The sequence below is a fragment of the Meleagris gallopavo genome, chromosome 2, assembly GCF_000146605.3.
Source record: "Meleagris gallopavo isolate NT-WF06-2002-E0010 breed Aviagen turkey brand Nicholas breeding stock chromosome 2, Turkey_5.1, whole genome shotgun sequence".
NCBI classification, from domain to species: Eukaryota; Metazoa; Chordata; class Aves; order Galliformes; family Phasianidae; genus Meleagris; species Meleagris gallopavo.
Genome location: NC_015012.2, coordinates 43,173,713 through 43,186,362, shown reverse-complemented (window position 1 = coordinate 43,186,362; position 12,650 = coordinate 43,173,713).

The window sequence follows — 12,650 nt, the reverse complement described above, 5'->3', positions numbered from 1 at the left end:
AAACCAAACATATTCCACTCCTGTTTTCTGCGAGCTCTGTAAGTTCAGTTTCTGTAATATACCCATCATGCAGGAACTGAGTCATGTGCCTAGGTCCCTCGTTTACAGAGCATGCCCTGCGAACACTGAACATAGCAGAAAGGGTGTTAGACAGTGTTATCTGTCAAGTGTAACTATTAATTCAACCCCATGATACTCAAAGTAGAAGAGAATATCAATTTGTTTCGCCACTTATGTTAAGTTGCAACATTTAGGAATATAGTCTGTATAGTAAAAGAGCAGCATCTGCTGTGAGCTTGGAAAACAAATTATTACTGCTTGTTAACATCTTTGCATAAATATTTGGGAAATTGGTATTATTTATTTATTTATTTATTTTGCAAAGGATTCTCTCTTCAATTAGTCCCACAGCCTCTTTGAGTTTTTATTTTCTTTGCTCTCAGCAGTTGTGCACAGTTATAGGAAATCAGGCCTCATGAACCACAGGCATTTGCACACTTGTTTCCATAGCTGGGTACAGCTCTCAGTGAGAGGAGTCACTCAGGCATATGGCCTGTAATAAGCTGAGCTCTAACGAGCTGGAACTTCCTGCTTTAACAGTTATTTGGCCATTTGTTTTCATGCTGCAGCTCTTCGATTATTTCCCTCTCTTTGACAGAATGATGAAAGCAGCCACAGGGTTTATGTGCCACCTCTACCAAATGTTGCCCACATTCCAGTAATAAGGCAGAAAACAAGGGGGATGAATAGGGATAAGGTGTCCACTGAGTCTGGAAGTCCTGGAGATTAAAAGAAACATATTCTGCCAAAAGAAGGACTAACGTATGTACAATTAAAACTGCTCAAACCAGCTAGCTAGTACCTTGTAATTAACACTTTGTCTGAAGTTGTCTATATAGCAAGTGGCTATCCTAGTTTTCTCTCTTATATCAAAACTGGTGATTATTATTTTTACAGCATATCTGCTCAGCATGCTCAGGTTGGAGAATAGAAGACTCCAAGGTGACCTGATAGTGGCCTTTCAGTATCAAAATGGGGAAGAAGGGGGCAGACTCTTTAGTAGGGCCTCTGGTGATAGAACAAGGGGAAATGGTTTGGTGCTTAAAGAAAGTAGATGTAGGTTATATATAAAGAAAAGGACTTTTGCACTGAGGGCAGTGAACATGGAACAGATTTCCCAGAGGGGTGGTAGAAGCTCTGTCCCTGGAGACTTTCAGGGTGAGGCTGGATCAAGTCTTGAACAACCTGATCTAGCTGTGTATGTCCCTGTCCATTGCTGGGGAGCTAGACTAGATGACTTCCAAATCTAATGATCCTGTGATTCTATGCTCTTTAATTATTTCAGCATTTCATTTAGAGACGTAAGCTTAAAGGCATTTTCATAGTTTCACGAATCTTAGTGAAAAATATCGCTTTAAATAAACTAGTGATATGTCTGGTGAAATGGCAAAACTGGAAATAAGTCTGAAAATCTTCAAAGCAAATGAGTGAACCAACACAGGGTTTTGCACAACTTAAACAGCTAAGAAAGAATCAAGCAACAAGAAAAAACTTCATTGATTTAACAAATAAATAACAACATTTCTGTGGAGAACTCAAGGGAACTTTCAGCAAACTAGGTCTTGTTTTCCCAAAGAAACCTATATCCTGAGCACACAAGCCAGTCAGACATTAACCTAGGTTGCCTTCTGAGCCCTGGCACAGCACAGAGACAGCTCTACATTTTTCATAATTGGAACCAATAAAATTTTTTTACATCGAATTGTTTTGCAACAGAGTGGAGCTTGCAGTGGCAGTGAATTTTGCATGGAAGAGTTCTGCTTTCCACTGCACATCTCAATTTTTCATTGAAAAACTAAGCTAGTAAACCAAGAAAGTAGATGAAATACTTCAATTCTGAAGGGCAGTCACAGCACTCCAGAAGTCTCAAGTCCCTCCTGCTTTCATTCCTAACTAGGGACTTGGTCCCAGAGCCAAACTATATTTCTCAGCAAAGTTCTGTCCAGGCAGTAACACTGATATTCCTCTTACCTGCATGAAAGGAGAATGTTCTTCATGGAAGATGTGATGAATTCAAGGAGTCAGCACTTCATGTTCATTTGTTGGAATATGCAATTCTTTACCACCCAATTCACTCACTGTTCAAAGAACAGGCAAGAAAAAGAAAAAACATGAATATAGGGATACTGGAATAGAAATGGGCACAGATCTTTTCAGCCTAGTCAATTACAGCAGCTATTTTTTGTAGGCAATGAAGCAGTGCTGGAGGGTTCTCCAAAAATGAACAGGACAGCCACTCAAGTATGAAAAACCAATTAAGCAGAAAAAGAGGCCACTCGGTCTTGCTTAGTGACAGCCATAGGATATGTCAGCCAGTTTTCATATAGAGATGTCCCTTGCATCCAGTCTGACTCAAGGTACAAGAGAAGTGAATGTGTTGTGTGAAGGAGAATTTGCACACAAACAAAGAGGATCACATAAAATATGGAGAATATGCAGTCTTTTACATCCTCAAACTGAAAGGATGCACTGACAGGATAAGCAACTTAAAATCAGTTGATGATTATACTTACTTTCCAGAGAGGATTGCTTTTGCTTTCTCCAAATAGTGTCTCGGCTGGTGTAACTTATATAGCTGATTTCTGTAAGATCCATGTCAATTTACCTGTTGAGCTGCTTGCCCTTAGAGAACTGGCATGTTATCTAAGGTGAAAAATACATGCTCAGGCTTTGCTTCAACTTCTGTTCAAGCAAAAAATATTATGAGCTTGAGGCTTCAAAACTGACAATACTTACTCCCAGCTATGCAAAAGCAGAGGTAAGAAGCCACTTTCACTTCAAAGATCAAAAATAAATCTGGCATTTATTTTTGAAAAGAAAAGGGAATCTTCTGAAGCAAGATGAAGAGCAAAGTTGTTAATGCAGAGAAGCTCTTAAAGATATCTGCAAAGAGGAGCAGAAATAAACATGCAAATGGAGCTTGACACATTTCTTGAAGGAAGAAGTTATGAATGACTGGATATGTTTGAAACGTGGTGAGATGACTTTCAGTACCAAAAGATCAATAGATTCTTGATCGAGGGAATCCAGGAGAGGCAGAAAAAGAAGAGGTGAAGGAATACAAGCCCATAGTGAAAAGTTTTTTCTTGCTATGTTTCAGGCCTGTTTTCTTTCTCATTAGAGCTATGGGGAAAAAGGAGAGAAAAGGACAGAGGTGTATCAACATCTGTTTTTAATGCTAAGTAATATCCATTGAGCCTCAGAAAGAAGTTTGATTTAGGTTCTGTTTGTGGAACAAACTGATCAATTCTCATCTGAGTTGTCCTCATTTACCTATTTTCTGTACAAGGGAAAATAATTGGTGAGCTGATCAGATAAGGAAATGCCAAATAAGGAACAGGATTATAGCAGAAAGCCAATCTTTAAGAAGAATTAGCCTCTTGATTTTCTGAGTCATATAGAAAAGAGGAGAAAAAAAGCTATAAGGCAATAGTGAGGAACTTACTGATTTTTTATGACTGTACCAAGGGATTTTCAGGACAGTATGCTCAGCAGTGCTTCTAATGCTGCTCTGGAAAAGTTTGGCATATGGTCCTCATAGTTCTTCTCTAAGAAGTCCAACATCAACCACATATGCACATAACGTGGGTGGCTCAGTCTTAAGTAAAGCCTCAGTGACCATAAACAGGGTAGGGCAGTTAGAGATCTGTGCCTACCTTGCCTTTATTGGTTCCTGTTCCCACAGTACTAGTTACAGTGAAACTAGCAGAGACAGCAGAGAAGTGACTAGCGTGGCTGGGATTACATAAAGCATCCATGGGCTGTTGAGATCTTTTACAATGTTGAGGCCACAAGTCAGTGTCACCTGCCCAGCTGCCACCTGTTGGCTCCATCCCAGCACAAGGGCTCACTAGCTCAGCTGCTGCAGCTGCCTGCAGCCAATCTATGCTTGTCTTTGATCAGCTAAACTTAAAATACAAGCTGCTATCGAGCCAGGCAGTGACTTTCCTTTCTCAAAGATGCAAATGCTAACAAATGTTTTAAAATTCCCCATTGAGTATTCCTCTGTGCATGTACATGTGGGTGTGTGTGTATACTATTTGCAATGCTGCTTAGAAGCATTAAAGCAAAATGACATTGTCAGCTTTACTTTTTTTTTTTTGTATTTGAAAACTACTGATGTCAATTTATTTTTGTTTGTGAATCTCAGCCTGATTGCTGCTGAGTCACAGAAGAAGACAAATAATAATAAATACAGTTCCTTATTTACCCAGAAAGCTGCTGACCACTGGAAAGACAATCAGAAGGGGAGTCTTCTAAAACCAGCTATAACGGTGTCTTAGTTTCAGCTGGGATGGAATTGCTTTCTTTAGAGTATCTGATATAATGCTGTTTTTAGGTCCTAGGAGACAAACAATATTGATAACACACCAATTTCTATAGTTGCTGCTAAGCAGTGTTGTACAGAGTGGAGGCCATTCTTAGCGAAGGGTCCAAGGAGCTGTGAGGGTATGGAATTAGGACAGCTGACTTAAACTGGACATTCCATACCATATGACATGAAACAGAAGGAGTTTTGAATGAGGTAAGTGTTATCTCTCTCTCTTTTCCACTGCTCAGGGGGCTAGCTGGGTATCAAATAGGGAGTGGTGAGCAATTGCTGGTGCATCACTTGTTATATAGATTTATATACATTCCTATACATATCTATATATAGAGGCATAACTACTATTCTTTACCTTTTCTCTATCTTATAAATAGTTTTATCTCAACCCCAAGTTCTACTTTTTTTTTTCTTTTTTTCCCCCCCCTATTCTCTCCCCCATCTCACTGGGAAGAGGGGAGTGAGCAAATGACCTTGGTGCACAGCCACCTGCTGGGTCATAGAATCACTAATTTTGGAAAAGATCACTAAGATCATCCAGTCCAACCATCAACCCATCCCCACCATGCCCATTGACCATGTCCCTCTGTGCCACATCCACACGGTTCTTGAACATCTCCAGGGTTGTTGACCTCATCACCTCCCTGGCAAACTACAACAGCATAACAGAGGGTTTCTGTTTCCTATGCAAATTTCCCAGTCACTCACAAGGTTTGACTGATGTGTGCTGCATTCTCCAAACCAGAAATATAAATATCCAGGAGCAGTAGCAGAGACTGTCCTAACTTACGCAAATAGGAGCAGAGGAAGCACAGTGCTCTGGAAACTGAAACACATAAAGACAGCTGAACTCTGATATCCATGTTCTGATTTCCAGGGCATTTATTCCTCATCCAGCAATTCTCAGTCTTCTAGCTGATGTGACTGAGCCATGTAATACTTAAATAATTTTCATCATTTTTAAGTTTTAGGAAAACATTACTAGCACATTTCACATTCCCTGGGTAACAGTGGCATCACAGGAGATATCTGCAAGATGCTGTCGTAATTGCTGCTCAACTTTGAGTCTGACAGCACAGATTCACATCACATGTGATAATACAATCCGGAGAAAATTGTCAGGCTATTTAGTCCACTGCAAACACAATTAGGTGACGTGATAATTCCAATGGCATTTCGAGCTAAAGAGAGTATGAAATGAGAGTAGGACTCTACCACTGTGCCATGGCTGAGATTTCATGCTTTCCCACTAGTAGCATGAGAAATGAAGTGAAACACAACAAGATATATATCTTTTCTTCCCCATGGCTGAAAGGCTTTCTGAGACCTCTGAGAAAACAGCATGACTGATACAGGGGCTTGAAAGTATCTACCAACTGACACTCTCAAGATAGCATATAGACCCTGCTTAGTTCTTTACCAACACAGCTCAAAACAGCTTTATCAGCAATAGTGGCTTAAAAGCAGCCACAACAAAGTCATGCCTTTTGTTCTGAAGTGCTGTGTAGAATCACAAGAAGGTCTCTGGGGTACCTTTGAAAAACTCTGGCCACAACAGGGTAACTTCTAAAGAAGGGGAGCATGGGATCTCTGGAATTAAACTCTACAAACATGAATCTCATCATGGGTGTTTGGCTTGAAAACATTCTTATGGTCAAGTTTATTCTGCTATAAAGGATTCACTCAAGCAGTGTAATGAACAGAGACTTCCCTTAGGGCATAAAGAGCAAGGAAGCATCACTTACAAAACTGTGACTGGTAAATCACAGCAGATGAAGGTTGCAGTGCTAATGTAGATTTTCCTATGTGCACATCTAGCAATATAGCATGTTTGGAAGTCTTCCATTACCTACTATTCTCAGCTTTCTCCTTTCCTCTCTTTCCTAAGTTGCATGACATAGAGCACGGTGCTAGTAGTTCCAAAGTCCAGTCCTCTGAGGAAAACCAGAAAATCATTCTGCCGTTCCACATTTGATTTGTGTCCACGCTAATTATACAGGCAGTTACTGAAAGGGCTTTGTATGTTTATTAAAACTACATCAGAGGTGCAGCACTGTTTTCCCTTTTTATATGACCTGCAAGGAAATAGAAAAAGAACCCCACAGATAATTCCATTCAAGTTCAAGTTATTTAGTTCAGCAGCTTTCATCTGAATATTTTTGTAAGAAGCTGTAGGCTGGGTATTTTTGTTGTCCTTGCCATGGCTAATTTAGTTCTCCGTATGTGTTTCAAGCATTTTGCTGAAGAACCACATTGTTTATAATGACACTGATGGTGATGGAATATCAGCCCCTCTCTAATGTCCTACAGTGGCTGAGGGGAACGCTCCCAGCTTCTCACTCTTCTTGTCAAGCCAAAAGGTACATTATAGCCCATCTATTTCAGAAACACATGCCAGGAGGATTGAAATCTGCAAGTCTGTCTGCTCAATATGAACATCAAAGAGAGGCAGATCCCCTGCCAAGCAGGAAAGTTGAAGCAACGAGAACATTAGCCAGCTAAGCCACAGTTGCTAGACTTGATTGCAGACTTAGAAAAGATAAAGTACATTTTATTCACTGCAAAGTGATAGCTTCAACAGATATTCAAAATATATGGCTGAAATATTTTCTCCTACTCATTCTTAAAAAGATAGCATTGCCTCAGTGCTAGTGGAGCATGCTATGTTACATACCCTTTCCTTGACTGACAATAATGCAACTGTGGACACAGGATTGACAGCTGACTTATTTATTTGAGAATATTCCATGCACTGAACAGAAAAGCATTATCATCACTTGGCCTTAGGGCTTTCTATCTATTTACTCTCCCTAAAAATGCGTGCACTTTCTTAAAAGAAAAACTGGTTTTGTAGTTCATTGTGAGCTATGACTTTCCTTTGTTACAGGTTACAGCAGCAAATTTAAATAGGAGCACTTCTGAACTCAAATAGAATATAAATGATATCAACTGAATGTTTTTCTGGTTTCAGGTGTTTCAGTGACCTCAGCCCAACTGAGGGCCCAAGGCTTATATTTATCTATTTATCTCACTTAATTCAGTGGTTAAAAACCTTTATATTTAACAGCACAGAACTAGAGCTTTATCAGAGAAACTTACCACTGTCTATCTTCCACTTTCCTCAGCAACAAGTGTTATGGTATTTTACAAAAGACGAAGTGTTTTATTTTTGGTTGTCCTTCCTGTCACAATTATACACAGATAATGGATCGTTTTAGCTGTTCCAGAATGCCCTTAGTGTTAGAACACCACCTTTTTTTAATGAACATCAGTGGCCTGGATTGTGTGTGGGATTAATTTCATGTTATAGGAGCTGTGGAAAAACTAAGGATACCTCATCCATGCTATCTGATTTTCCTCACTGGGGAGGGAAGATTTTTCTGTTTCAAGGTTTTTTTTCCAGTAGCAGGGATTCATTAACCTCTGCAGCTGCCTTTTGTGCTGGTGCCTCATCATTACAGGAGCCTGAGAGATTACTGTAGACCAGACATCCAACTTTTTGACAGCTGCAACTAGAGGAGATGAATCCCACTGTAGGTAACAGCCTCTGTTCTTTTTATTAGTCAGGGACTGTTCCAAACAATTGTGGCACACTGTTCCTGTTCACTCTCTTGTTTTGCCCCAGACCCCAAACACAGCCAAATCTCTTACAAGAAGTTCAGACCCTAGAACTTCAAAACCATGTTCTCACTCTTAGAAAACTGAACCTGTGTGTATTTCACTGATCTCTTTTTCTTACTCTTTATCACAAAAATATACGTTGTCAGGATTAACTCTGCATGACACATACTCTCTACAGTTCTGTATTGCATTTTCATAGCTAGCATTTGTTTCCTGAACAAACTGAAAACTATTAAAAACATCAAGTGCTCAAAAACAAGCAAGTGTAAAGGAGAAAACTATTTTATAAGTATCCTCTTGCTGCTGGCAACTATTACATGCTCTGACAAATCAGATCCTGTAAACATGGTCTAATTTCTGACCATCTCCTCCCCACAAGATGGATCTTGTGTCTGAACTATTAGAAATAGCATCCACCACTCTGCATAGGGTTGAGGTACTCTAACTGTAATACAGTCCTTGATGTCCTGTCTGTCCAGACTTGGGAATTTAGTACAGGATGTTGTGGCTCCCTTCTACATCTGCTCAATTTTTTTTCAAGGCAAAAATAATAGTGAGATAACAGGGACTCAGATGTTGTCACAGAGGGATGGATCAGGCTATGACACAGTGATGCGAAGCTTGAGTGAAAAATAATCTGATCCTGGTGTAGACACCATCATTATTGCAAGTGGATACACAGTCTGTTACCAAGTGAGTCCTGTAACTCTTTATAACACAAAACTGTTGAATTTCTGACACTTGTTCTGTGATGCAAATCCAGAATGATTCTGTTGACCTCACTTCTGGGGGGTCACAGTCAGCTGCTGATTTTAAATACAACTGCAGTTGTTTGACAACTTTGGGATAAATCCCATGCTGGCAGAACAGATGGGTTTACACAGAGTAATGTAAATTATTTTGGTTTTGAACTGCCAATGAATGATGTAGAGCAAACCACTGTGCCCCTTTACCAGTTATTCTAATCAGGTTGCAGTAACATTTGATGTATAAATTTTATATCACAGCACTATATCATTGCTGCAATTCTGTGCATATTTTTATTTATAAATATGTGTGTACTCAAATACACAGATATGTATATGGATATTTATATATGCACACAAAGAATCTCTTTCATACATGCAAGTGTATATAATATAAACTATTCTGAGCACTTGTGACCTACAATAACAAATTACTAATTGGATAGAGAATAAATGCAATTTTCTCTTCTTTTTTTTTTCCTACACTTCCTGTATGTGTATCTGTGAATGGAACTAAAGCATAATTTGCAGCACAAAAAGGAAATGGTTTTGATGTTTATGAATCACTACTGTCAAATTTGTACAAGTAAAATACAGTACAGTGCATGTATATACACAGCAGACCTCTTCATGTTTAAAACATTCTGGAGAGCTTAACAAGTGATAACCTAAGATAAAGCTACTGTTGGGTCAAAGAATGAATTAAACAAGTATTGCCTTTAGTCTTGACATGAAAGCATTTACAGAGCCAATGTTCTAAATCTCTACTGGCAGAATATTCAGAGGTGGCAAATGAAAGAGCACTTAAGATGCACAGGCTCTTTCAGCTATGGATTTATAATGATATTCCTGTAGAGCATTTGTAGAACACAAAACCTGACTTGGGCAGTAAGGAAGCAATACCTCAGCTGGATATGTAGGGCCTTGAGATTAGACAAGCACCTGAAATACCTTTTAGAGCTAATGAAGGCCCAAGTATAGATCACCTCCTGGAGGACCAGCAGTAATAGCAACTGACTTTGTGACCATTCCCTCCCACTTGTTGCTTTCTTAAATTCATATAAAAGTTTTTTCTGCTTACATTTTGCAGATATACTTCATAATTATGCAAGTGACAGACTGAAAGCTCCTAAATGGGTTTCACTGGCAGAACAGCTACAGCCATAGTTTGCCCAAGAAATAGCTGCTCTTCTCTCCTGAATGAATCAGCATGGAGCAGTGAAGAGGAGACTTAGTCCTCTGTGCTCAGCCACTGAATTTGGCTGAGCAGTTTGCTATGCTGCTTTCATGAAGTTGACATCTGTCATCCAGAATTCAGAGACCTCTAAGAGCTGGGTGGATGCTCCTTCCCATAGAGCATTACAAAACTAATGGACAGTTATAACCTGCAATCATTCCTCAACTGACCCTGACTCAGTCAAGTTCTCTGGTGTTGATCATACTTTCTCATACTCTTGGTCTCTCAGGTTGTATTGACCCTCCATTTGACCATTTGACCCTCCAGAATGTGCTTTTAAGTAATTTGCATTCAATTTTGAAAGCCTCAGATTCATTTAAAAAGAATCCTCTAGGAAAAGTGAGAGACTAATACCAAACATAAAGCTATGAGGACATTAAGAATTAGGCAAAAGTCAGACTTTCCTCATAATAATTTTGTCATGTAAACTGTTGACACTGCATCAGTGTCTTGCATCTTGTTTTCCTTTCCTTTAGTTTTTGGAGATTCTTTGTTTTTCTGACTATACAAAAACACCCTCAAGCTGAGCACAGAATCATAGAATCATCCAGGTTAGAAAAGACCTCCAGCATTATGAATCCAACCATCAACATAACCTACTGAATCTCATCACTAAAACATGTCTTTAGTGCCACATCCATGCATCTCTTAATTACCACAAAAGACAGAGATTCCACCACCTCCCTGGGCATCCCATTCCAATGCATGACAACTTTCTCCATGAGCATCTCCAATCTAATCAGATTTTAAAAGCTACACAGATTAATATTGGTCTTATTCACTGTGTACACGAACAGGTTCAGATACCTGCCTGAACAAAACAAGCTATACCAAGCAAAGGCTCTCTCCATGGGCTTACTGTGTCTATACCGAAAGAAGAATACCAAAATTACTGGATGAGAGACAAGTAGCACAGGAGGAGGGCTCAGGCAGTCAGGACACTCACCTGCACTCTTGGGAGTTCAGGCTCTCACATGCCAACAATGACAACAGCCCTGCTACCTGTAAACAAACTGAATTTCACAAATCCAGCCACTCATGTAGCCCCTTTACATTCCCACAGCTATGTACAGTGATGCTATGTCTTATATTTGTAAATGGCTTTTAGAGTGCTTACCTGAGCAGCAGATGCTTGCCAAGTGCCAGACAGCTGCTTGTGACACTCATTAGCACCACACGCCTAATGCCAAGGAGCTCACCTCTTGGCTGTGTCAGATCACAGCTCTGCGTGGTCACGTTGCTGAAAGCCCGTGTATGCAAAAAAATGCATAAAAGGCTGCTGTTAATATGAATTAGAGGTTAATTCCAGAAGTCAGGAAAGCTGATATTTTGTCTGAAAACAAACATGATATACATTTGTACTGGAAGTTGTAAACAAAGAGGCATGCAGGGTAGGTAGCCTCAAGCTAGCAGAAATTTTTAAAAATCCTGAGACTTGTCTTTACATTATTTATAGGCTGGAGAAGATTCATTGTTTGTGAAACAACAGGCAGCCCTTATGCTACATCTATTGACACAGTGAAATAGTCTTGGATTGAAATTTGCTTTGATATCCTGTAGAGATTTTCTCCTATTCTGAGTTTCTTATATATACTGTGCTCACAGGGCATAAGCTTGCCCATTCTGTCATATATGTGCATTCTCTGTGCCTTATATGTTGCATACAACACTTCACAACCAAGTTGCGTGTGGTGGAAGAGAATTCTCAAGGGTATGTGGTATGTTTAAATAGCAAATTAGTAAAACATTGATTCTTATTCACATGAATAAAAGCAGATTTCATAAAGGCATTAGCAAAGAGTGAAATAACTTATTTACACAAAATTTGTGTGTTCTCTGCTGAGTGAATGATGCTACTTTGATAATATTAACAGAAAGCAGGGAACAAATCAAGAAAGAGCACTGAAAGAGTAATTCCTCCCCTAGGAAAACAAGACAAGACACTGTGTGAGAATACTAAGGAATCGCTGCCATCCGTTATCCTCCATGGTAATGTGGGATCAGACAGCAAAGACTCAGTGGGCCAAATCCCATTCCAGATAACTCCTCTGAAGTCAAAGATATTACACCAGACATTAACACAGCCGTTATCAGACTCAAAACCGATTTTGCATTATATTTATTGTTATTTATTGAATTGCAGTAGCCCCTAGAGGCCCTCAGGAGGACTGCTTTCTTACTGTGCTCCAACAGCTAACAGGAAAAAATAACAATGGGACACTTAGGCACTCACTTTGATTTCTCTGTGATTCAGCACCAGCTCAGAAGTCTTCTTCTTTACTTCCTTTCAGGAGATCAGTTTCATGTCCTCTCTTTTGAATGTCCCAGTGAGTGAGGTCCTCTGATAGAAAGGTCTCTAAAGCCAGTGGAATTACTACTATACACAGCTTGCTGATGACTGCATTTCCACCAGCTCATCCTAACCCTTTACAAGCAATACCTCAGTTACCACAAAAAAGTAATGTCCCTGCCATGTCATTGATGGGCTTCAGAGCAGAAAAGGTCCGAGGGGGGAGGGGGGGCAGAAATCAAGTTAGCAGTACATTCTGCTGTCAGAAAAGCACAAAGAGGAGCCTCAGTCTTTCCTCTCTGGGTTGGAAAGAGCGATGTCCTGTCATGTGGAGTGGTTGAGAGATTAGTAATTAAAAGAGAGGAAAAAAAA